This window comes from Piliocolobus tephrosceles, chromosome 11 (genome assembly GCF_002776525.5).
Source record: "Piliocolobus tephrosceles isolate RC106 chromosome 11, ASM277652v3, whole genome shotgun sequence".
In the NCBI taxonomy this organism is placed as follows: domain Eukaryota; kingdom Metazoa; phylum Chordata; class Mammalia; order Primates; family Cercopithecidae; genus Piliocolobus; species Piliocolobus tephrosceles.
In genome coordinates this window covers 113,310,835-113,337,013 of record NC_045444.1, presented here as the reverse complement: position 1 = coordinate 113,337,013, position 26,179 = coordinate 113,310,835, and the positions used below count along the sequence as shown (strand labels likewise).

The 26,179-nt window shown below is 39.7% G+C and overlaps 1 protein-coding gene across 11 annotated transcripts in view; it reads right to left on the bottom strand.

Annotated features, from left to right (window-relative positions):
• Window positions 1-25,744, bottom strand: part of RHBDD1 (rhomboid domain containing 1) — a 202,319-nt gene extending 176,575 nt beyond the window's left edge. For 8 of the 11 annotated variants that reach the window (XM_023193832.1, XM_023193840.1, XM_023193831.1 and 5 more), the window contains exon 1: window positions 21,637-21,855. The gene's annotated coding sequence lies outside the window, so the exon portion shown is untranslated. Of the gene's footprint in view, window positions 1-21,636; window positions 21,856-22,266; window positions 22,383-25,192; window positions 25,342-25,621 lie in introns of those variants that run through there. The other 3 variants (XM_023193836.1, XM_023193833.1, XM_023193835.1) reach the window with 3 other exon arrangements.
• Window positions 25,745-26,179: the final 435 nt, after the last annotated feature.

Sequence of the window (26,179 nt, the reverse complement as noted above, 5' to 3'; positions counted from 1 at the left end):
CAACTTAACCATGTAAAGATCAAATCTGTAACCTGACCTTGTGGGCCAGAGAGGCACGGTTCTAGGAACACCAAGGAAGACAGATCACAGTAAGTGAGCACTGACTATAAAATGAATATTGTTAATGTTTTGACTATCAAATACATAGAAATTTTTAGAGTGCTGCGCTATCTGAAAGATCACAGAGGCATCATCAGTTATAGCAACTTACCTGTGAACTGAAAACCTGTAAAATCTGTTGGGTTTTAGAAACGGTTTATGTATTATAATTTGTATCCAGACCACAAGCCAGTTACCAGAGTTCAAGAAAGGACAGTCCCTGTGCTCCCTTACCTTACAAACACACCCTCCCCACCAGACTCTACATACCCCAAGCTGAACACTGGACTGCCCCTTCCAAATGAGCTCCTCCTCTCATGCTCTCCACCTCAAGACACGGGATTTCCACCTATCCAGTTGTTCAAGCCAAAGATGTAGAAAGGTCCTTGACATGTCCTTTGACCTTAACCTTATTACCCTGCTACCCCCAAATCCTATCCATCAAGTTTTATTAATTCTTCTAAACAGTTTTTTATCAATCTACTTCTTTCTAGCTCTAGGGCCACTACTTTAGTCTGGGTCACCATCATAGCTTGCCTGATTACCATAAAATCCAACCAACTGAATCCTCTGCTTCTCCTCTGATACCCACTAACTATTTTCCACCACTGCTTAGCATAATCTTATATAAAACTGAAGTTGGACTCCCCAGTAGTAAGCCTTTGATGGGTTGTCATCACAGCAAGAATAAGTCCAAACTCTTTCCCATAACTATATGCTTATATCACCAGTTCCCTGCCCACCACCCAGGTGGTCTCATCTCAAGCTGGTCTCTGCATCAGTCACTATGCTCCAGTTGCATGGGTGCTACCAAATCAGTAGCTCCAGGATTACAGTATAAACAGCCAAGGGCAGGAGTATAAACAACCAAGGGCAGGAATAACCTTATCCATTTTGATCACCAACAGTACTCAGAGCCACCATAGGATCACCACAAATACACAGTGACAGGCATATGGTCCAGGCTTAGTAAATGCACTTGTCCCTGGGTATCCATGGAAGATTGGTTCCAGGACCTCCAACAGATACCAAAATCGATGGATGCTCAAGTCCCTTACATAAAACAGTGTAGTATTTGCATATAACCTATGCATACCCTCCCATATACTTTGAATAATCTCTAGGTAACTTATAATACCTAATACAACATAAATGCTTTGCAAATAGTTGTTTTATTGTATTGTTAGGGAATAATGACAAGAAAAAAAAGTCTGTACATGTTCAGCACCAATGCAATCATCCATTTCCCACCCTACACCTGCCAAAAATTTTCAATCTGTAGTTGGTTGAATCCATGAATACAGAATCCACGGATATGGAGGGCCAATTGTATTTCTCACATGACTCAAGATTAGTGTATTTTTTTTAATGTGTCTACATTATATGATAAATGAAACTGATTAAGAAGTCTGAATACCTATGATACGTTCATCTTTAAGTATGTTTCCTGCAATTTTAACAACTTTTCCCAGAGCATTGTACATATTATTCCACTTAGCATTTTTAGGTCCATGACAGTATTTATAACGTTAATCTCAACATTACAGAAATAAATCTCTGATCCATTTAAAATGTATTGATAAGTTGCTTTGCCAGAACTATTTGACCAAAAAATAGCATTTTAATTATGTAATAATACAGACTAGACAGTACTATATCAAGGTTGTGGCAGAGAGAAATGGAAGGTTTCTTGAAATAGTGACAGGAAAATTAGCCATATTTACTTTTAATGAGAAATTAAAAATTAAACAGGTATGTAATAAGAAAGACTAAGCAGTTAGAACAAACAAAAGAAACTGAATTCATAACTTGGGAAACCAATGTGTCTCAAGGGGGAGAGAAAGGAGTAAAAAGGGAAAAGAAACTAATTACAGTGATTTTCAATTCTACTTACAAAGCAGAAAATATTTCATCATTATCATTTACTAAGGCAGTATATATCTCAATTTCCAGATTTAAATGTTCAATAAGAATTGAGACCATTAAATTGCAAGAATATATACCAGTTATAAATTCTATTCCCAATTTGGTGTCTGCTACCAACAAAATTAATTTCACAAGAAAGACAGGAACTACAGAGTCTTAATGGGAGTAATCAAATGCTGTTCTGAAGATTGAGACTTCCATATTACTAAAAGTATAACAAATTCCAAAATTATTCACCAAAATATTCTTAAATTGTATGTTTTTTTTCCCCTTTAAGATTCAAGAAAAGTCTATCACTATATAATTGAGATATATTAATGCTATATCATTAGCACTACTTTCATGCCTTTGGTAAGTTTCATTTAACAGTTTTGAATATTTGAAGTATATGCTCCAAGAAACAGGGGAAAATTTAGGTTTGTTCAAGTCATTTGGCAAGAGTCGTCGTATCACTCAAACTCAGTACTTTGCTAATACCTGACCTTCCAGATGCTTAACCCATTTATGCTGGAAGTTGCAATTTTTTGTGTGTGAAAAACTAGACCTTAGTGATGACCTTGAACAGTAGGATATAAATAACTCCCATAAGCTTAGCATTCCAATAATGGAACACTAGGCATAACTGGGATTTAGCATTCATCTTTAAAAGCTGAAATATAACTTGTATACCATAAAATTCAATCTTAAAGAGCACAATTCAGTGTGTGTTTTTTTTAGTATATTCACGAGGTTGTGCATATCTAGTTCTAGAATTTTCATGACTTCAAAGAGAGACCCCATACCCATTAGCAGTCACTCACTCACTTCCCACCTAGTGCCTGGCAACTATTAATCTTTAATACGTTCTGTCCCTATGAATTTGCCCATTCTGGACATTTCATATAAATGAAATCACACAACATATGGCCTTTTGTATTTGGCTTCTTTCCCTTAGCATAATGATTTCATAGTTTATCCATGTTGTAGCAAGTATCAATACTTTGTTTCTTTTTATAGTCAAATAGTATTTCATTGTATGATTATACCACATTTTGTTCATCCATTCATCAGCTGATGGACATTTGTTTCCACTTTTTGGCTCTAATGAATAACGCTGCTATAAACATTCATGTACAATTTTTATGAACATATGTTCATGTACAATTTTTATGAACATATGTTTTTGGTTCTCTGGGGTATATACCTAAGAGTGAAATTGCTGGCTCATATGGTGACTATATGTTTAACTTTCTGAGTAACTGCAAAATTGTTTTCCAAATTTCTATACCATTTACATTCCCTTCAGCACTGTACAAGGGTTCCAGTTTCACCACATCCTCAACAATGCTTGTATTTATCCATCTTTTTTTACTGTAGCCATCCTGGTGGATGTGAAGTAATACTGATTTTCATTGCCCTAATGACTCATGATACTGAGAAAATGCTTAGATTTTCATTGCTTAAAATGCAATACAAACACACACATGTTCACAGGCACACACACAAGCACACATGTACCCAAACACACACACACACACACACTCACTCACACTTTCTACAGAAAATTATTTAACGAGCTCAGGTCAAGAGAAATCTTCAGAAAGAAAGGTGAAACCACAAAGAAACTGTCCTGGTTAAACTGCAAAGACTGCAGCTCTACCATTGCCCTGTGATAGAGTATGTTGGAAGGGAATGCGAATGTACTCCAATGGCGAAATATTGCTTAGGCCAACACATTTGACTACAAATTCTGTGCAATTATTTAGAAGAAAAAAGGGTTAGTGTGTTTTAATAATGCAAACAAAGCAAAAATGCTATGAAAATAGCAAATTATTTATACTAAACATAAAAACTTCGTCTGCTTTTTTAATTACAAGAGCTAGACAGCAAATTTGTGCATCACAAATAGTGCATTAATGGGGTCAAAATATACACAAACACTAGATGCATTTTTTCTCTCTTATTTTGTTTCATTACAGTCATCTTTCTCTGTGAATAAACTGAACTGGAGCTTTTCTTCCAACCCTTGTAACTCTCTCAGGAATCTTATTCATTCACGGCTTTTCTAGTCCAAACTTAGGAAATTGTCTGCTCCACTTGTTACTGTTACTATAGAGCCAATGGATGAGAACATTTTAGTCCAAGATAATAACAATAAAATTCTTTGTTCTTCCAATAAAACTACTTAGCATAATTTTATTTTTCTTAAAAGCTTTAGTTTCCTTAGGTTCCAAGAGAATCCAGTTACAAAATGCAGATTTTCAAGATAGTTTTGAAAATAAGAAAATGGTATAATATATATTTGCATTTAGTGAAAAACAAGAATTTATTAACTGAATACTCACAATCTGTTTTCTCTTTTCAAATACATGAATGCATTTGGAAAAGCTCTGCTTTGCAACTATGCAAAACATAGTTGTTTGAATAACATGTAAATTGTGCTTTTAAAATGTAATATTTAAATATTTAACATAAGAGCAGATGGTATGGCTTCACATCATTACACCATGTTCAATTTACCAGAATGCATATTCTACCTGGGTTGATTAGTAAATAGTGAGTCCTGGGGGTATAGTATGGAACCTTAGTTAGACAGCATAATTACTTGATGACTAGTTGCACATAAATGACATTTTTTTTCCGGCTATCTAATCTGTTAAATGGCTTCCAGAGCTACATTAATGATAAAATCAGAGGGAATTAGAGTAGGGACCTCTGTTTCCTTCCTTCACATTAATGGCAGAGATACAAAGAAATGAAGACAATCAAATGAATGAAAACTGACTTCATGAATAAAAAATAAAAACTAGAATCAAATTACATTAGGGAATCTCGTCTTTATGACTACTGTGACACTCTCTCAATAATTATATTCCAGTATCTATTCATGGAAATATCTACAACTTAGACTCCATTCCAGAAGCAATTGGGAACCGCGAGCATTTCCTCCTTTTGAAGCCTACTGAGATCTTTAATATGATGGTTCTCCAACTTCACACCCTCCATTGTTCCAGCCATACTAAGAAACCATCTCACCCAGCTGGACACAACCATTCGACTCTCTCTCTAATGACAGCTGCCTATATCTTTCTGACTTGAATTTATCAAACCTAGAGGGTTTTATTGCTTTTTAGGGACAGTGTCTCATTCTGCTGCCAGGCTAGAGTGCAGTGGTGCAATCATAGCTCACAGCAGCCTTGAATTCCTAGGCTCAAGTGGTCCTCCCACAGCAGCCTCCCGAGCTGGGACTACAGGCAAGTGTCACCACACCCAGCTATTTTTTTATATGTATTTTTTGTAGAGATGGGGTCTTGCTGTATTGTCCAGGCTGCTCTTGAGCTCCTTGCTTCAAGCAATCCTCCCACTTTGGCCTCCCAAAGTATTGAGATTATAGGTGTGAGCCACCACACCCAAGCTCAAACCTGGAGTTCTTAAGACATAAAAGCTCCTCCTTCCTTTTTTCCTTCATACACCATCTCCCCAGATGAGCACGAATACAAAATTTCTGATCCCTTAGTGGGATAATGTTCAGATGTGCTTTATAATAGCCTGCCTTTAGTAGCAATGCCACCCATGTGGAAGGCATGTAGAGGCAAAATATGTAACCTCTGAGGAGCTGGGATTTAAGACCACTAAATGGACATACGAAGAATGTTCTAGACAGATAAGCCATTAATAAGAACATATGTTATATGCTGAAAGATCTCAACAGAAATCAGGCCTTTATCACCTTACACTCTTCCCCTAGTCTATTTACACAGTACCTGACTCAACTTGCTTAAAATCCAATTTTACCACGTTGTACCCCCACCTCAATCCACCCCAATGGCTTTCTATATTCATGGTTAAAACACTGCACAGTGTCTCAGGTAGTGATACTCTTTATGGAAAAAATATCTTTAAGCAGATTTAAAAAAAACGATGAATAGTGTCATAATTAATGGAATGGACTCTGGAGTCAAATGATTTAGGTTCAAATCCTGCTTAATTGCTTGGGAGCTACATGACATTAGGTAAGTGCTTTTTTTTTTTTTTTTTTGAAACAGAGTCTCACTCTGTCACCCAGACTGGTGTGCAGTGGTGCGATCTTGGCTCACTGCAATCTCCGCCTCCCAGGTTTAAGCAATTATCCTGCCTCAGCCTCCTGAGTAGCTGGGATTACAGGTGCACACCAGCACACCCAGCTAATTTTCGTATTTTTTTAGTAGAGACAGGGTTTTGCCATGTTGGCCAGTCTGGTTTTCAACTCCTAACCTTGGGTGATCCACCCGCCTCAGCCTCCTAAAGTGCTGGGATTACAGGTATGAGCCACCACACCCGGCCCTTAGGTTAAGTTCTTAATCAATCTCTACCTCAGTCTCCTCATTTAGAAAACAGATATTAAGTAATAATAAGGAACATCTCATAGAGTTGTTGATGAGTAACATAGGTAAAACACTTAGAATAATGCCTGAAACATAAGTACTACATAAGTATTAGCAGATATTAAATATTTATCAACATTATCTGATCAACTTCAAGCTATTCATCCCAGAAATCAAGGTCTTATAATATTTACATACCTCCCAATAACTTTTATGCAATTACAGTTTAAAAGTAATTATATATAATTTGCTTCATTTCACTTAATTCTCACAATCCTGTGCAGGCGAAATTAGTTCCACCTTATCTACTAGCTGATCTACCCACTGCCTGCCAAGAAAAATCACTTAACTGTCCAGTTGCCCATTCTAAAACACGCTCCGTAGAGTTGCCCACGTGAGATGTACATCCATGGAGCTTCAGCCCTTCAGACTTTTTGGGGATGTTGAAATTTCAGTCCTTCACTTTCTCTGTCCAAGGTGCTTAATAAGCAAGGCCATTCCCACAGATGGGCAGTCACATGGACTCTCTCACCACAAGAGGTGACGAAAGTGAATTTCTCATGCCTCCCACAGATTACATCTTGTGCTCCATTTAGTGAAAGTCCTTCCAGCAGTTTTGGTGTGAAACCACGAAAGACAGAAAGAAATTCTACTTTTTTATTACACAGATAAAGAAACCTAGGTGATGATGCCCAGAAGCTGGAGTGTAAGGACTCAAACTCAGCTCTTCCCACCAGACAGTGCTGCTCATCGTGAAGCCCTGCAGTTTCCTGACTCCCAGCTGTGACCCTCCTGGGGGCCCCTATGCCTGTGAGCAGCACCAGCAGGCTGGCCTGCCTCAAGAAAGCCAAGTTCCACATTCTGCACTTCCACAGCATGTAACAGATGCCTCAAATGGCTATAAGTAGTTAAATAAAAATGTTATAAAATTCTAGGCTGTGATCTAGAGGCATGCCAGGAAATAGTTCAATGTTCTGCTTTATGACCAATATTTTTTAACTTAAGCCACTAGACCGGGAACCTTTAGAAGAGATGCCAGTGACTTTTCTTTCACATAAATGCTTCCTGGAGGATAAGCTGAAGTTTGAATGTTTTAAAAGTACTAAATGGGCCAGGCGCGGTGGCTCATGCCTGTAATCCCAGCACTTTGGGAGGCAGAGGCGGGTGGATCACGAGGTCAGGGGTTCGAGACCAGTCTGGTCAATGTGGTGAAACTCCATCTGTACTAAAAATACAAAAATAAGCCGGGTGTGGTGACACGAGCCTGTTGTCCCAGCTACTTGGGAGGCTGAGGCAGGAGAATGGCATGAACCCAGGAGACGGAGCTTGCAGTGAGAGGAGATCACGCCACTGCATTCCAGCCTGGGTGACAGAGCGAGACTCCATCTCAAAAAAAAAAAAAAAAAAAAGTACTAAATGGGACCAAAACAATGCTTCATTTTAGCTCAATCTCCATCTGTAATATGCAGTGTAAAATTTAATTAGAAGTGAATAATGAGAAAAGAAAATCTGCAGGCTTGGCTCAGTGGCTCTCGCCTATAATCCCAGCATTTTGTAAGGCCAATTTAGGAAGATTGCTTGGGGCCAGGAATTCAAGACCAGCCTGGGAAACATAGCAAGACCTCATCTCTACAAAATAAAATAAAATAAAATAATAAAAAATTAGCCAGGTACAGTGGCACACATCTATAATCCTAGGTACTTAGGAGGCTGAGGCAGGAGGATCACTCGAGCCTAGGACTTTGAGGCTGTGGTGAGCTATCATAGTGGGCAACAGAGTGAGACCCTGTCTCTAAAAATAAGATTAATTAAATTTAAAAAATAAGATCTTACTGAAAGAGACAAGGTAGAGCAATAAATTTTAAGTTAGATATTGTTTCTGGCAATTGTCTTAGTTCAGGCTGCTATAACTAAGTACCATAGACAGGAGGATTATAAACAACAGAAATTTGCTTCTCACAGTTCTGCCGGTTGCAAGTGTGACATCAGGGTACAAGAATGGTTAGGTTCTGTTGAGGGCCCTATTATGGGTTGTGAACTGTTTTTCCGTTACATACTCACATAGTAGAAAGAGAGCAAGAGAGCTCTCTGGCATCCCTTTCATAAGGACTCTAATCCAATTCATGAGGGGTCCACCTTTATGACCTAATAACTTGCCAAAGGCTTCACCACATCCTTGTACCATCACTTTAGGTATTCTAGAGTCACCAGAATTTCTGGAGCCATTGCACACAGACATTTTTACAAAATTTATTTTTGTAAACACAAAAATTACTGTGGCAAAACTAAGGTGGCAGCTATAAAAATGGAAGTTTAAATTAACTATCGGAAAGTGATTTCTTTTTTTTTTTTTTTTTTTTTTTGAGGCGGAGTCTCGCTCTGTCGCCCGGACTGGAGTGCAGTGGCCGGATCTCAGCTCACTGCAAGCTCTGCCTCCCGGGTTTATGCCATTCTCCTGCCTCAGCCTCCGGAGTAGCTGGGACTACAGGCGCCCGCCACCTCGCCCGGCTAGTTTTTGTATTTTTAGTAGAGACGGGGTTTCACCATGTTAGCCAGGATGGTCTCGATCTCCTGACCTCGTGATCCGCCCGTCTCAGCCTCCCAAAGTGCTGGGATTACAGGCTTGAGCCACCGCGCCCGGCGGAAAGTGATTTCAAATGATACTATCATCTATTCTAAGCCACAGAAATGCAGGTCCAAGGCAATAAATAGAATCACCAAAAGAAACTGGCAAGTCAGGTCTTGATAATAAGTTCTATCCTAGGGATTCCACAAAATTCAAGGGGCAGTAAGATTGATTCAGACTGTTTATGGAAAGGTGAGGTCAATTTCACTGAAGAGGAAATGTGGCAGGGTAGAAAGTAGACACGGCTAAACCAAAGACTTCAGCAACTGTGCTGGCCTTGCCACTGAGGAGGAGGATAGAACAGCTAAAGAACTAAAAGATAAAAGAAGCCAACAAAAAGCCACCACCACCACCACAACAAACACCAAGCTTTACCACACTGAAGACTGGCTGTTGAGGGTAAAATATCCAAAGGAACTACATGCGTGTTGGTTTCAGGTAAAGGCAAAAGGCTGAGGAAGGGAACTGCAGATTTAGGAAATGCTCTAAACTACTTTCAACAACAATAGCAACAACAACTAAAAGGCTCATCTGTCAGTTTAACTAAATTACACAGAGCGAAGGTATAGGATTCACAATTCATTCATTCCAAGGGACTACAGACTTTTGCCAAAGTGAGAGGAAAAGATGAGGCCTTGGTAGTGCTGAGCGAGGTGCAGGGGATCCCCAGGCAATTTGGAAACTTGAGGTTAAAAAAAGCAAAGACAATAAAAAATAACTGGAGGGACTATTTCCCAGAGAGGTGACGCTTCCACCTCTACTTTTGCCAGCTGTCCTGGTTCTGCCCATCCTGACTTGGCTCCTAGTTGTGTGGTTCTGGATATCCAAGGTCATCAACCTCCTGAACAACTGGTTTCTTTAGGCTCAGTTGGATCATCAAGTTGCTCTGCTGCACACAGAGCTCAGGAAGTTCAATTCTAGTCTTAAGACTGAAAATCTTTCTCCATCTATTGTCTCTGCATTTGGGGGGAATGTGTTTGGAACCTACACACACCCTTGAATGCAGAGACATATATGGAGAAAAAGACATGGAAACACACAGAGAGAAATGGAGAGGAATTTATCCATTCTCCTTGATGGAAAAAAGTTTAGCTTCTTCCTTCCTGGAAGAGGCTAAATGTTAACAAGGTCATCAACGGGACTCAAAACAAATAACATACTGACCACCTTCCACAGGTGAGGCAGAGTTATTAGGCTCAGAGAAAAAGAAAAAAAAAAAAAAAAAAGGCATAGGGCACATTTATTGTTCCTTGTTTCAAAGCAGTTAAGTTGCTTTATTTCCTAATCAGACAGGAGACAATGCTTCAACTCCCTAGCATGACTAAGGATGTAGATTTAGAAAAACACATGTAATAGAGTCGTACGGAACTACCCCAGCTTTCCTTTTCTCGTGATCACCAAAGAAGTCTCACAGAAGATTCTGCAGCAAATAGGAGTCCTTTTATGCATACAAACACTTTTATTCATTTACTGTTGCCCATTTGCTGGGTGGATTTCACGCAATCTCAGTGGAATCTACAAGGGACCTCAGAAAATCATACACGTGCACAGAGCCTCTTAAAAATCAGTCTGTCTTAGATTTCCTATGGATTAGAACTTCTGGAAAGGGGGACAGTGTAAGGTCATCTTCCCTATAGACACCACCTAGAATCCTGCATATCCACGTTTGAGACCAAGATGGCACCATCTTAGAAGGGCAGCTAGGTTTTGCTCCTCTCTGTACTTTCCTAACTGGGAAAAACAAGTTCAAAACTCCAGATTAACTGGGGTCACTCTGATGCCATAAATCCAACCCAAACAGTTTTAAAAGAATGAAAAAAAGAAAAAAAAAAAGAATGAAACCCTTTGTGCATTCTTGTAATGGCAGGATAGAGGACCCTTGCTAAAAGACCTCTCTGAAACCACAGAAATTTAACTTAAAACACTGAGTATTTAACTTTATTTTCTATTACACTCCTACGACTGGTTTCCCAATCAGATCATGTTTGCTTTTAGGTGTTTGCTCAGTGCCAAGAGGTGGTTAAGATGGCTGACTAGCATCAAGCCACTCAAGACCACTAGGCCAGTCTATTCATTGTGTTAGATACCCTGAGCAAATTATCTCATCAACCCCTGTCTCTTTCCCAATCTGTAAGACAGGTCAGTAAAGATTCAGTTAGCATTCTCTTAACAAATGAAGCTCTTTGTTGTTATTATTGTGCATTACTGTTTTAGTCTGGGCTTCTTCAAAAAGCAGACTCTAAGACAAGGGTCCCTGTGGAAGTCACTTATTTGGGAGGTGACCAATACACTGACTGGGGAGTAGGGAAGCACGACAGGAATGGCAAGATGTAAAAAATAAATAAATACCTACACATACATACGTAGAGAGACAGAAAATATATATATATTCTCAAAAGAGCTATCACTGTGAATGACTGGAGCTTAATCTCACTGGGGAACTGAGAGCTGGAATAGATATAGATATAGAAATAGATACAGACATATATATAGATATAGATATATAGATATGGCTCAGTGTTATGCCCACAGGGCAAGGGAGTCTGCCTTGACTCTCTGTCATTGCCACATTACCACAGAAGGCAAAAAGGATATCCGGGGCCAGAGAAAGCACTTGATCAAAGAAATGTAGGGTCTGGAGGCTAGAAGCCTGCTGGAATGTCCCCTAAGGGCAAGGGGATGTGGGCGGAGCCTGAGGGCAATGCTACCATGGCACCTTAGCTTAAGACACACACCTGCCTCCACCAACCCATGCAACTCCTTCCCAATCCTCAAAGCCAGCTCCCGACCTGACTCCCTCCTGACAGGCTCCCTGCCCATGCCAGCGCTCACTAACCTCCCAAATGCTTCCTGCACATATGCTCGCTCCACCAGTGCCAGCAGGATTCACCAGGGAACCTTCATCTCTTCCAAATGGTGTGTTTTCCTTATACATTGGAGCTTAAGAGCATACAATCTGGAACCTAAATTGGTCCTAATGACTGGCTTTAGCTTTAAGAGCTATGTGACCTTGCCCACGTCACTTAATCTATGTCTCAGTTTCCCACCATGTAAGATGGAGTAGTAATAATAGCTAAACCTGATTCTAAAGTTCTTATACAAACTAAATGACCTAAAACATTGAGATTCTTAGATAATGCCGGGCATACAGTAATCACTCAATAAATCACAGCTACTTTTTAATGACTGAAAAAGAAATCCCATTTTGCTACTGATTGATAGTTATTCTAAAATACAAAAAGTCAAACCACCAGCCAAAGTGACATACAACCACATTACTAGTTAATCTGTAGAACTGCTCTCAAACTTTACGTGATTACCCTATGCAATCCTCTAAACTTTATAAAGTAGGTATTATTATTAACCATTTTATAGATGAGCAGGGATTTTAATCAAAATAATCTAGCTCCCAAGGCTCTGTCCTTAAAATGAAATTGTGGTCCAGTTTGTCTGCAGAAAAGAGTTCTTAATTCTCAAGCTAGTCTACACTCCGACTCAGCAACTCACCAAAATTACCGTTTAAGCATCCCTACTGGTTACTGCCTTTAGTGGCTTCCAGTAAGTTGATCTTGGCTGATTATTTAAATGAGCCTTTCAGATTTGACTTGTGACCTCAATTATCTGAGGGACCTAAGGAAAGTATTTGATTTTTCAGTTTGTCCAGCTTTTTTTATTGTGACGATGATGACTTCTAGTATCTTTATGCATCAGAGCTGAGACCAGAAGTTACCCCCAATTGTCTACTAGTAAGATATGACACTTTGACTACCAAAAAATTAGGGAGGACATCATCTCGGCATAAGGAATAGTTTTTCCCAAGAAAGGCATCTGGTGACTTCCATTACACGTTAAAATATTCATGCATTTTTAAAACATTTCAAATATAGAAAATCTCACTATGTAAAACTTATATTCTACATCAATTGTAACTGTTTTCTTGAGGACAAGTCAATTTGTAGATCTATATAGCATAGAATACTATAGAGAATAGTACCAAGTAATGTTCAAATACCCAACTTATTTTGGTAATTGTTATCACAGTCACAGCCAAAAAAAAAAGAAAAGAAAAGAAAAAAAAATCAGTTTTAAAAATCAAGTTTTTTAAAAAAAGTAACAATAATCCAAATTTCATTTTTCTCATCTTAGAATGTATTCTATGTAAATAGAAAAGCACCCACAACTTCTCCAACTTTATCCTACCAGGGCCAGCCATCTGGCTGGCTAGGATTCTGGTTGGGAGGACTTCAGGGGGTTGGGGAGTTGCAAGGCATTCCATCTTGGCTTTCCATCACCCCCAGGCCCTACCCCAGGATTACTCTGAGAGAGAAGTTACAAAGAGGCAAAAACTGCTTTTCTACCTTTTAAGAATCACTAGTATAAAGGATCACTGTCCCTGTGTTTTGCCAGATCACTGGAGGCTGCATGGTCAGTTCATATCATGTTGTCTTTGTAGAATGATGTTTGCGGAGATATAATCTAATATTAGAGGCCTTGACATAGGTCTCACCCAAAGAATCATCTTTATATTGTTGTGAAGCACCATTCAGACAATGTTTCTCATGCAAAATCTCATCAGAGCTAGAAAAAGCTTAAGTCTGCCTAGTAAATGAATATGCTTCCCTCTGCTGAAAGCCACTCAACCATTTGGGTTGGCTGTTTTCTTTCTTTACTACAAGCTTGTGTCTTTGTCACCTAAAACAGATACTTTTTGGAAATGGGCAAATAATGTAAAAATACATGTCAATATTGAAAATGTTAAATCAATCTAATTCAGAGAAAACCTTAGGGAAGTTTCCTCACCCCAGTCAGGTTTTGAAAGATAAAAAGTGGATGAAAGAAAGGTATTTTAAAGAAAGAAAATAGCATGTATGTGCTGTTACCGTACAGACATAAAATACAATAATGTTTAGGGATATAGAAGTAATTACTATGCTCCATTCTGCTCTGTTATAATGCTTGTTTTGAAATGAAAAAATTTGCTCAAATGCAACTTGTATATTAGGGAATAATTTGAGCAAAAGCACAAATTTCACTTTTGACGCATGCAGAAAACTGCACCCTGCTGAGGCAAACTGCACAGAAATTCACAAAATGAACAATTTTATACATTTCAAACATCTATCAGTTACCCCAGTTCAGAGTACATTATAAGCTATACCTATCCACATGTGCAGTTAACAACTTTCCATCCACTACTTGACAAAACCCTCCTTCCACTACTTGACAAAAATTCCTAAGATGCAATCTTGACAACTACTTCCACAAGCAAAGGTCAGGACTTTTGAAGGTAAAATGCCATATTTACTTACATTCATAGTACTTACATATTTTTTTAACCATTTAATAATGGCTGGTTGTCAGTCATTATTATCCCACTTCTACTGCATGTTCTCCATGTTTTACTCTTACACTTACATTCCCCCTTTTTTTTTTTTGAGATGGCGTTTCACTCTTGTTGCCCAGGCTGGAGTGCAATGGCACAATCTCAGCTCACTGCAACCACCACATCCCAGGTTCAAGCAATTCTCCTGCCTCAGCCTCCTGAGTAGCTGGGACTACAGGTGCTCGCCACCACGCCTGGTTAATTTTTGCAGTTTTAGTAGAGAAAAGGTTTCACCATGTTGGCCAGGATGGTCTTGAACTCCTGACCGGAGGTGATCCACCCACCTCAGCCTCCCAAAGTGCTAGGATTACAGGTGTGAGCCACCGCACCCGGCCTACACTTCCATTCTTTAATCAAACCTACAAAAGTTAGAAGTTCTCCTTACTCAAATATTCAATATACCACCGGCTTTTAATTTTCTCAAACAAATCAGAATTAGAGGGGATAAATTCTCTATCAAATATGCCCCTATTTTTCCTTTTCTGATTTCTCTATCAAAAGTTGTGTTACTATCCTTCATACAAACTTTAAAAATGAGATTCATTTAATTTTGGCATTTGTTTACTTGACTGTATGTCCTAAATGTGCCAAGGTTTCATGTCTGATTATAGTTATTCAAGGACACAAGCAACATTTGCATTTGGCCAGATGCTTTCAGTAAGATAAATAAGTATAATATTCACTGTGAGTATATAATCCTGACCACCAATTTCAACAAAGAAGTAATGGAAAAATAAAAACAAGAACCCAAGATCAGATGTTCTGACAACACATGCAGCTCAATGAACAAACTGCATTTACATTCATTGCGCATGTTTCACTTCCAGACAGCACACAAGGTCAAACTACTAACTGTCAGTTACAATAAGCTTCTAAACTGCTGGTCAATTACCTGGTTAATAACAAAAGACAAGGCTATGACATCATTACAGTTATAATTAATTTACACAGATCAGCTTCCTGTTAATCAAATATCTTTAAAAGCATTTAATTATTCTTCACCTAGAAAGCAACATTCAGCTTTGTTAAATGAAAAGCAATCTTGTTGAATTGAACACGAAAGGCTGTCAGGCTGCTCTAAGACGTAAAGAACAAACGGCTTCACAGGGCACACTGCTGCAATACAGGAGCTGTTGCCACATTCACAGCAAACAGAAGCACAAGATGATGGATAATACAACACATTTTAACAGTTTCAGAATATAAAGAAGTTGTCAGGAAACTGAAAGTAAAGAGATGGGCTTTGGGAAAAGAAATGTCCCAGTGCTTTTTGCCAAAATTATATACGGGGTAGCAATATTAACATATGCAGTATAGGACAGCAGTTAAGGGCATGGTCCTTGGCTCTGCGATACACCAGCCACGTGCCCTTAGGAAAGTTAACCTTCAGAATTTCACTTGTAAAAGAAGATAACATAGGCTCATTTGGTTTCACAAGGATTTAATGGGATTATGTATATATATTTATTACACAAAATCACAAATTGTGACATGATAGTGGTTTTGCCCATATAAACAAATAAGACTTAAAATAGTTTTAAAATGTTTTTGACAACATAGTAACTAATCAACATTTTCCATGACTTTGTGACCCTACATTTTAAAACTGCATAATGTGATTAAATTACACATACATTTTTTAAAAAGTATAACAAATACAGAGAAGCAACCTGAAAGCAGAAATTATGTTTTCATTTAAATAAGCTTTCTGTAAAATCTCAAACCAGGATCTCTGTCGAGATTATCTGATGATTTGAGAATTTAATGAGCCTCCATTTTAGGAGGAAAAAAAAACGTCAGCGTCAGCTGGCAAAATTCTTTCTCCACCTTTTAGAAGTGTTACATAGCATAAACGAAAATAATTAGACTATATTTATACATAAAAATAATGGCTAAAAAATGAAACTACCAGATTTTGTATATAACCTTAAATTTCGCTCTAGTGCTAGGTGAATTAGTGCCAACTCCAATTCTGACCCATTGCCATTTATGATTTCCAGTATCAATCATAAGCCAGTTTCTTCTCTCAGAGACCACAAGGTTTAGTGTAATGAGGGCTCATTAAAGTTCTCCAACTGACAGCCCTTCAAACCTAGGTTTTTAAACCAGGAGGCACACAGGGAACAGCAATGCCAGCATCCCATGATCGCTGCTTCAGTAGGATTTAAGTAGTTCCATTCTCAGGTTTACTCTGCACCAGATTTCTTTGTCTACCTAAAGTCAATGAAAAAATGAGAGCTACCACCGCTCCCTGCTCCCATTTAAATTAATCTGTGTAAGAAATGTTTGTGAATTATTTATGTAACTGAAGTCTTCCCTGCACAACAACTAGTGAAAAGAGGGAAAAAGCATGCCACGCTTCAAATATATGTTATATTACCACAAACCACATGGGATGTCCACAAATTATTAAGTGATAGGGAACAGCTTAGGGCTTTTTGCCTGCATAGCATCAATACTTCATTCCTTCAGTAACAGGAATCTGTCTCTCACTCCCATTGGATGTGGTCTTCGGTGGGGGGCAGGGGCGGTGGGGGGCAGCTATCAATCAAGGGTGCCATTTCTAATACTGGTCCAAGGTGATAGTGACCAAAGTTGGAATAATAACTATTTCCCTGGAATTTAAAACTTGTGCTGAGAAACTATTTGATCAACAACTTTTGGAGCTGGTTCTCAGAGCGTTAATTTGAAGAGTTTTCCAGATCTACCAAGTCTCCCCAAACCTCAAGAGCTCACTTAGCTGCTGACCTTTATGCAGATAAACTAGAAAATTCAGAGGAAATGGCTAAATTCCTGGACTCATACACCCTCTCAAGACTGAACTAGGAAGAAATTGAATCCCTGAATAGACTAACAATGAGTTCTGAAATCGAAACAGTAACAAATAGCCTACCAACCAAAAAAAGCCCAGGACCAGATGGATTCATAGCTGAATTCTACCAGGGTACAAAGAAGAGCAGGTACTATTCCTGCTGAAACTATCCCAAACAATCGAAAAGGAAGGGCTCCTCCCTAACTTCTTCTATGAAGCCAGCATTATGCTGATACCAAAACCTGGCAGAGATACAACCACCAAAAAGAAAACTTCAGGCCAATATCCTTGATGAACATCAATGCAAAAATCCTTAACAAAATACTGGCAAACTGCATCCACCAGCACATCAAAAAGCTTATCTACCTCAATCAAGTTGGCTTCATCCCGGGATGCCAGGTTGGTTCAACATACACAAATCAATAAATGTGATTTATCACATAAACAGAACTAAAGACAGAAACCACATGACTATCTCAATTGATGCAGAAAAGGCCTTCGATAAAATTCAACATCCCTTCATATTAAAAACTCTCAAAAAACTAGGGATTAAAGGCACTTACCTCAAAATAATAAGAGCCATATATGACACAGGCACATACCTCAAAATAATAACAGCCATATATGACAAAGGCACATACCTCAAAATAACAAGAGCCATATATGACAAACCCACAGCCAATATCATACTGAATGGGCAAAAGCTAGAAGCATTCCCCCTGAAAACCAGCACAAGACAAGGATGCCCTCTCTCACCACTCCTATTCAGCATAGTATTGGAAGTTCTGGCCAGCACAATCAGGTAAGAGAAAGAAATAAAGGGTATTCAAAAAGAAGAGAGGAAGTGAAATTACCTTTGTTTGCAGATGACATGATCCTATACCTAGACAACCCCATCGTGTCAGCCCAAAAGCTTCTTAAGCTGATAAACAACTTCAACAAAGTCTCAGGATACAAAAATCAATGTGCAAAAATTGCTAGTATTCCTATACACCAACACCAGGCAATTAGAGAGCCAAATCATAAATGAACTCCCATTCACAATTGCTACAAAAATAAAATACCTAGGAATACAGCCAACAAGGGAAGTGAAAGACCTCTTCAAGCAGAACTACAAACCACTGCTCAAAGAAATCAGAGAGGACACAAACAAATGGAAAAACATTCCATGCTCATGAACAGAAAGAATCAATATCATGAAAATGGCCATACTGCCCAAAGTAGTTTATAGATTTAATGCTATTCCCACTAAACTTCCATTGACATTCTTCACAGATTTAGATAAAACTATTTTATGGAATCAAAAAGAGCCCAAGTAGCCAAGACAATTCTAAGCAAAAAGAACAAAGCTGGAGGCATCATACTACCAGACTTCAAACTATACTAAAAAGCTACAGTAACCAAACAGCCATGGTACTGGTACAAGAACAGATACATAGACAGATGGAACAAATTAGAGAACTCAGAAACGAGACCGCACACCTACAACCATCTGATCTTTGACAAACCTGGCAAAACAACAAATAGAGAAAGGATTCCCTATTTAATAAATGGTGCTGGGAGAAATGGGTAGCCATATGCAGAAAACTGAAACTAGACCCCTTATATCACACATAAAAATTAACTCACGTTGAAGTAAAGACTTAAATGTCAAACTCAAAACTATAAAAACCCTAGAAGAAAATCTAGGCAATACGATTCAGGACGTAGGTATGGGCAAAGATTTCATGATGAAAACACCAAAAGCAATTGTAACAGAAGCAAAAATAGATGGGATGTGATTAAACTAAAGAGTTTAATCAGCAAAAGAAACTATCATCAGAATGAACAGACAACTTACAGAATAGGAAAAAATTTTTACAATCTATCCATCTGACAAAGGTTTAATATCCAGAGTCTACAAAGAACTTAAATTTAGGAGAAAAAAACAACCCCATTAAAGAGTTGGCAAAGGACATGAACAGACACTTCTCAAAAGAAAACATACATGCAGCCATGAAATATGAAAAAAAGCTGAACGTCACTGATCGTTAGAGAAATGCAAATCAAAACCACAGTGGGATACTATCTCATGCCAGCCAGAATGGGTATTATTAAAAAGTCAAAAAACAACAGATGCTGGCGAGGTTGCAGAGAAAACAGAATGCTACTACAGTGTTGGTGGAAATGTAAGTTAGTTCAACCATTGCGTAAGACAGACTGGCGATTCCTAAAGACCTAGAGGTAGAAATACCATTTGACCCAGCATTCCCATTACTGGGTATATACCCAAAGGAATAGAAATCATTCCATTATAAAGATAACGTGCATGCATATGTTCAATTCGGCACTATTCACAATAGCAAAAACATGGAATTGACCTAAATGCCCATCAATGACAGATGGATAAAGAAGATGTTGTACATATGGAATATTATGCAGCCATACAAAGGAATGAAAGCATGTCCTTTGCAGGGACATGGATAAAGCTAGAAGTCATTATCCTCAGCAAACTAACAGGGGAACAGAAAAGCAAACACTGCATGTTCTCACTTACAACTGGGAGCTAGATGATGAGAACACAAGGATATATGGCGGGGGACCACCACACACTGGGGCCTGTCAGGGAGGTGTGGTAGGCAGGGAAGAAACAATAGCTAATGGATGTGGGGCTTAATACCTAGGTGACTGGATGATTTATGCAGCAAACCACCATGGCACATATTTACCTATGTAACAAACCTGCACGTCCTACACATGTACCCTTGAACTTAAAAGCTGAAGAAAAAAAAATTAGCTGGGTGTGGTGGCACATGTCTGTAGTCCCAGCTACTTGGGAGGCTCACGTGGGAGGATCAACTGAGCCCAAGAGGTCCCGGCTGCAGTGAGTCAAGATCACACCACTGCAGTCCAACCTGGGTAACAGAGTGAGACTCTGTCTCAAAAAAATAAATAAATGAATGAAAAATGAATATGCCTTGAAAGAAAAAAAAGAAATTTCCTTCAATATGTTAGGATAAGGGGACTACATGGGCAGTGTGCACAAAACTCATTCCTCGACTTGTTCAAATTTAGAATCATAACTGATTCATTGCAACACACATAATTGCAATATTGCTGGTATCAGTAATATATTTTTTAAAAAAAAGGTAGTGAAATTTTTTTCACAGTATTGCCCAAGAGACTTTTTACTCAAGGAAAAAAAACCCAAATTATATGTAGTTGCCAAAACACATATATACACACACAAGTCCACACACACACACACCCCTATATATTATTTATAAAACTGAAGTCATTGTAAGTAACATTTATATTTATTTCATTCATTACTATTCTGATATTGTGACTTTGCATTAAAAATGCATAAGCAAGTTAACACCTGGAGAAACAGCTGTTGTGTAATGACAACACTCTTGGAGCTAATGCCAGAAGATGTGGGGTCAAATATGGATGCCATCGTATACTAGTATGTGGCCTTGGGCAAATCATATAATCGGTACCGTAGAGCCGATTTCTTTATCCATAGACGGAAAAAAATTCCACTTACATCCTAGAATCACCATCAAGAATAGATGAAATAGGGTATTATATCAAAGCCTGTTGCACATCACCGAAGTTTTTCACTCTCCTTTCCTCTTCTTAATCAGCCTTTCCTGCCCTTAGAACTAGGTTCTATTGCTGTGTAATTATGAGGTGCATGTAACAATGTCCGAGAAACTAGATGGTAAATAACTCCAACATGCAAACCTGAATGCACACATTGTTAGTTGGCCATCATCTAGATCCCAAAGGGCTCCTGCCCACTATCTGTTGCTTCCCAGAAATTTGATAGATTTTCTTCCCTGAATACAGTCAAAATTATCTATGGGCTTTCAAATATCACCATCATGATACTGCCACAAAGCAGCTGGTTGATTGAAAGTAACTCCCCCTCCCCCAAGCTCCAGCTGTCACCAGGAAATCCTCTTCGATGTGTGAAAAAGACAATGTAATATCACTATCACTGTTAATAACAATCTAACAAATACTTAAAATTTGAAATTATTTTTCTTATGAAGGCTCATTAACTGAAAATTAACTCTCTAAAAAAAAAACACTTTACCATATAAATATAGACAAGTTGCTTCCATACAACAAAAAAATGGCAGGGCTATAAACACAAGTAATACATTTCCTTTGACTCCCTGTTTCTTTTTTCCTGAGTCATTTGTAATCCTAAACAACAGTCAGTTAAAATGCCAAATAACTTTAAATAGTGATACAGCTGTCACAACTTGGAGGGATTTTTTTAAAAGCTAATTCCTCAAAAAAGAGCACAGAATCCTACTTTGTAAAATATGGGTCAGGTGGATTTTTTTTTCTCAATAATCACTCACTCCCCTGCATGAGAAGCCATCCATATGGTGGTGACATGGCTGACAACCTTGGAAACTGTCTTTAGAACAAGTTTGTGAATCCCACTTACCAGAATTCTTAATACCATTACTTTTTAGGTATAGCTCATGCCCTGAGGATTTCTGTTCCACCACAGAGCTTCACGTCCAGCTCCCCACAATCCTAGGGTCCCTAGGCACACCTCCTAGCATCGCTGCCAAGGACCGAGAGCCTGTGCCCTTCAACCTCACTGCTCTTAAAGCTTCTCGGCTCCTGAGTTTTACAGATAAGATTCTGTAAAAGAGGCTCCCTGTTGAAAAAAGATATGAGGACCACTGCTTACATGGCTATAATTGTAACATAAAAGGAAATCTACCTTTTAAAGAATCGCTTGTTTTTAATAGATTTTTTAAACAACGTTTACATATACATGTATGTATCTAATTTTCCATAAATGTATAATTTCCTTTTATACTTGGTCCCCACCCCCATATTCCAATATACTGACAAATAAACATTATGACCTAGTGTGAGTCCTTTCAAGTATTTTCTGCACTCATACATTCATATGCAATATATACACACAAAAATACATGTAAGAATTTTATCCCTTATTAAAAATGGAATGTAAAACTTTTCACTTTGCTATTAAGAACCTGCGTTTTTAAAAAATATTAGCAATTTCAGGGCTAACAGCATTTTCTCATCCTTTGATGCATACCTTCAGTGAGGTCTCATTTCCTGTGACAGCGTCCCCTTCTCTAGCTGACTGTCCCCATTAACTAACTGAAGATACTTTATTACTCAGCCCCTGAACTTTGGATGTTTACCTTCCTGTAAACATCCAAAACAATTTCTAGAAGTTGCTGTTACAGTGATAAAACTGAAGATGGTGTTTTTCCACGTTAAAGTTTCAACTTTTTTCAAGTGTTTTTTCTCATTCACAATGACGTGAAAGCTTTGACTCCATTTCAGCATTTTATGGTTAAAAAGAAAAGCAGTGCAGTTAGGTAATAAAATTAACTCATTTATAAAAATATTACAAAATGAATGGCATAAAGTTAGGTTTGAGGTGACAAATACCTTTTTTCCCTTTGTCCAACACATATTTACTGAGCCTCTGTGCCTAAAACATGTTTTATGCGTTATTTCATTTAATTCAATGGCCTGCAGTAGCACATCCTATGACTCCTACTTTACAGAAATTCAAGTGGGGAGGATGTTAATTTGCCTAAGGGACTCAATCACTAAGTAGCAGATGCAAGATTCAGAGCAGAAAGACTTGTCTGACCCAAAACCACGGATAGCGATCTGCCTCTCCGATAGGGAGAACAACAACAACAACAACAAAATTTGATGCCTTTGAAAAATAAACATTTCATGATGGGGCAGTGCCAATTTGGCGGCAGAGCTAACGAAATTATTTCCAGAATAATCCATCCAAAGTGACTCATGTTTCACCTGAAAACTCTCAATATCCAGGAGCCATGGTGTAGCCTTGGGAGCAGTGTGCTCTAATCAAAACGACATGTGTAGGCCACGGTTTGGCACTGACCTTCTCAACATTGCAGTGAACGTAGCCTTTAGAGCAGCTGCTTTAAATCTTGAATATTTCTTTTTCCCCCTACAATGGGCCCCTGAAGGAATTAAAGTTGTAAGAAAACACTGCATCTAAAAAACACAGCAGGCTGAGGGCACTCCTGTGATCCTTCCTGAAAAGGGAGGTATCTAAAGTAGACATGAGATCTTTGCTACCGTGCAGCTGTATGGCATATGGGAAACAAAGATAAGGATAGAAACATCTTCAGCCTTGGATTTTGCTTGCAAGTCACTATGTTACAATACTTCTCAACTCCAAAACTAGTGCTTACCTCTGGTCTCTACCAAATTCTGGGTCAAACAAGGTATAACTAAACTGAAGACGAGGCAGGTGTATCACCTGAGGTCAGGAGTTCGAGACCACTTGGCAAACACCTCTACTAAAAATGCAAAAATTAGCTGGGAGTGGTGGCAGACACCTGTAATCCCAGCTACTTGGGAGGCTGAGGCAGGAGAATCGCTTAAACCCGGGAGGCGGAAGTTATAGTGAGCCGAAATCGCACCACTGCACTCCAGCCTGGGCGGCAGAAAGAGACTCTGTCTCCAAATAAACAAATAAAACTGAAGAGCTCAGAAGGTCAAAGAATTAAAAACTACTTCTCAACATAAATACTAACGTTATTCTTAAAAATCCCACAACCACAATAGCATTAGTATGTACTGCTTCAACTTTTAACTGAACATCCTGCATCCAAGAACCTTGACTACACAGAATTGAGAATCCCGAGGTAAACAAAATACCCTCTAAGCAGTGGTCCCAATATCCATGCACTACAACTCGTATCTACCCCGCTGAAGAATCCTTCCAGCACAAACTATGTACTTACTTTATGCAGTTCTAGTAAGTTATTTAATAACATCTTTGGGGGTTTTCTATGTGTTTGGTGTTAAACATTTTTCTTGCATCTTCATATTCCTGCCCTGTGAGGTAACATGTCCAAGTTTCTCCATCTAGGAATTACTTCAAATTCCATTATATGTGACTCCACAATGGGTGTTATCACTACGCCAGTAATTCTCAAACTTTAGCATCCAGGTGCACTGGTATCAATTGGAAGGCTTGTTAAAACATATTTCTGATTCAGTAAGTTTGGGGTAAGATCCCAAAATGTGCATTTCCAAAAAGTTCCCAAGTGATGCTGATGCTAGTGTCCTATTGGGACTATTTAGAAACCAACGCACTTCTATTCTCCTTTGAAAGAATACTTGCTTTCCACAGTGATGGCAGGCCCGCAGCAAATCAGAAGCCTTTAAAGTTTATTAGAACCACCTCAAAAAGACACACAAGTGTGAGAAATTAGATAAAGCCTTCTAACAAGCAATTTCAAAGGGAGGAAAAAAAAAAAGTCTGGGAGTCACTGAGTGTACTGCAAGGAGACCTAAACACCTCGATAACTGAATCGTAAGTAGGCAGGCAATCATTCATTTTGACAGTAACGCTGAGTCTTCAAAAGAGTTTATGCTCAGTTTAGAAAAACAAATAAGGCTGTGATCTGTTTCTTGCAAACGTTTATCCAAAGGTTTTTAGGTTTGGGCAGAAAGGGTTTTACTTTGGTGAATTTTTTGTTCCCTAATAAAAGTTATTACTGCGGTGAGGGTTAGGCTTGTTCTGAGAAGCTGAAAGCTGTCCCGGGAGCACCTGAAACTGCATGCTCTGCTGCTGACGAAACTTCACTTCAAACTTTCTGCTTTCAAAAGGAACCCTTTAAACTCGCTCAGCCCTTTAAAACTCGAGAACCCTTTAAACTCGCCCTTCCTCCGAGTGTGGGCACGTCGTTCCCGTGCGGTCCGGCAGAGAAGGACCAACGTCGACAGGACCCCGGCGGAGTTGCCCCAGGAAACGCCCTCCCCGCTCTCGAACTTGCCCCGGACGGGGAGGCTGTGCCTCCAACCCTGCCATGCCTCCCTCGCCCTAGCCCCCTGGGAGGCGCCGACCTCCGGCCCAGCAGCCCCTGCCCGGCGGCCAGCGCCCGCAGCCCGGGAAAACACCGAGAGACGCCTCTCAGAACCGACAACAGGAGCCGGACCAAACAGACGCGGAAACTCACGCTCTCTACGACCCGCCTGCGTCCACGCGTCTTCGTGCGCACGTGCGTCATCACGCACGTTCCCGATTCCCGGGCGTTCCCGGTTCCTCGGGGCCGGGTACGGGAGGGGAGGGCCCTAAAGCGGACGGCTTGGCCATGGCGCATGCCCAGTTGTGCGCGCCCGCGCTCTGCCGTCTGCGGGCAGCGTGCGGCGGAGCTGGCCCCGAGGGGGCTGCGAGGGCACGGTGGGGCAGGACCAATGCAGAGCGTAGTAAGGAGAGTGTGCACCCTCTCCCTGTCTTCCAAGCTCCACGTGAAGTGTGGATAACAATACTCCTTACTGCCATAAATAGCCACTGGCTGCTCACAACGCGTAAAGCAAACAAGCGACCTGCGTTCAAGGGACCCGACGATGAGGGGAGAAGCAGCGAGTGGGTCCCGGCCGCCTACCCCAGCGGGAGCCTCTGCCCAGATTCTCTGCCGGGAAGCTTCGTCCTTCTGGGCCCCAGCGCAGCCGCAGGCTGGGTAGCTGCTGCCTGGAAGGGTCAGATACCGCCTGTTAGGCGGAGGGTGGGAAAGACACTCTCCCGCTTCAGGAGCTATCTGCAGACGGCGAGAGGGCGGTTTATCGCAGAGTCCCAGAGCCAGCCAGAAGATTGCGGGTGCACCTTTCACTCCCAGAAGCTTGGGTCTGGGATTGCACCACGCAGCGTTTGCCCATTTTGAGGGCTTTAGGTGTTTTGTATTTCAGTTAATAGAATTTCGATTACTAGATCATTTGATACCATTTTAATTGTTTGCTATCGGGAGCAAGTTTTATGTTCAGCTGTAGGAGTCAGGCTAAGTTAAATGTTGCAATGCTATGTCTACTTAATATGATATGAAAAAACTCTCTTACAGCCGGGCACGGTAACACTCCTGTAATCCCCGCACTTTGGGAGGTCGAGGCAGGAGGATCACTTGAGCTCCGGAGTTTGAGACCATCCTGGACAACGTAGTAAGACCTTG